General features: G+C 42.0%; 1 pseudogene; it reads left to right on the plus strand.

Annotated features, from left to right (window-relative positions):
- The first annotated feature begins 723 nt into the window (after positions 1–723).
- Positions 724–1368, plus strand: LOC149202886 (peptidyl-prolyl cis-trans isomerase CYP40 pseudogene; annotated as a pseudogene).

Below are 1368 nucleotides of genomic sequence, written 5' to 3' on the forward strand. Positions count from 1 at the left end.
AGAGCTAGATTTAAAGCACTCCAGAGCATGCCAAAAAATGAAACACGCGGTGATCTGAGTTAGAAATACAATGCAATTATTGCAGTTGTCTCGGATAGTTATCTGCGGATGTGGTATTCAAAGCCGCAACACCTCTTCGCACCAGTCCATAATATTGTAACGAGGATCACGGGAACCTAATAGAAGTTCAGTAATGGCGACAGTTCTGTTAAGCCGGATAGCATTCTGTACATGTGTATGTTCAGCAACAAAAACCCGAAATCCATCGATGCAAGCAGGCAAATGTTGGAAATCCATAATATATCAATTGTGTTCCTTTGGAGAAAGATTTTCTATTTCGTAGCCAGCATACGAGCATGGTAATGAAAACATGGCACTGTGTGGTGGATTACGCATTCCCAGGTTGAAATCCAGTTACCAGCAAGCAACTCCTCCACAATCCGCTTGTGGTTTTTCAATGTCAACACAACGTTAATCACCAGACAAAGTCACAGGTGCTGTGGAGATTGGACGTGTTTTTCTTGTGAACTGCGTGCAAGGAATTGTAGTTAGCTTAATTCGACGGCAATATGCAGCTACAGCTGCTCGACAAGGATCATATGATAGTGCTGGTGTCTGGGGGTCGTGTTCTAAGCCGGTGCCTCCCATTGCAAAGAAGGTTTTTGTGTCTCTGGCAAGAAACCGAAACAGGAAAAGCAGAGTCTCGAGGAACTTGTCGAAGATATGACCAAATTTCAGGACTTTGTGCATTGGCCCTCATACCGGCGCCCCCTGCATTACAAAGGGCTTCCTTTCCATAGAGTTATCAAAGGTTTTATAATACGAGATGGAGACATTTCAGTTCAGAATGGTACAGGGGGTGAATCAATATATGGATTAAAGTTTGATGATGAAAACGTTCAACTGAAACATGAGCGCAGAGGAATGTTGTCAATGGCAAACTCTGGACCTAATACAAATGTCTCTCAATTTTTCATCACAACAACAAGGACTTCCCATCTGGATGGAAAGCGTGTTGTCTTTGGGAAGGTAATTAAAGGCATGGGAGTTGTGCGTGGCAATGAGTATACTCCCACAGAAAGTAGTGACCGCCTTTCTCTAGATGTGGTAATTTCAGATTGTGAGGAGATCTCAGAAGGATCAGATGATGGAATAGCTAATTTCTTCAAAGATGGAGATTTGTATCCAGACTGGCCAGCTGATCTTGATGAGAAATCTACAGAAATTTCATGGTGAATGAATGCAGTAGATTCTGCGAAATGTTTTGGGAATGAAAATTACAAGAAAAGGGATTATAAGATGGCTTTAAGAAAATACAGAAAGACATTGCGCTATCTTGACATTTGCTGGGAGAACACCAAATGTTGA

This window comes from Pinus tabuliformis, chromosome 2_1, assembly GCF_031772625.1.
Source record: "Pinus tabuliformis cultivar Carrire ecotype Pingquan chromosome 2_1, CPIR1, whole genome shotgun sequence".
NCBI classification, from domain to species: domain Eukaryota; kingdom Viridiplantae; phylum Streptophyta; class Pinopsida; order Pinales; family Pinaceae; genus Pinus; species Pinus tabuliformis.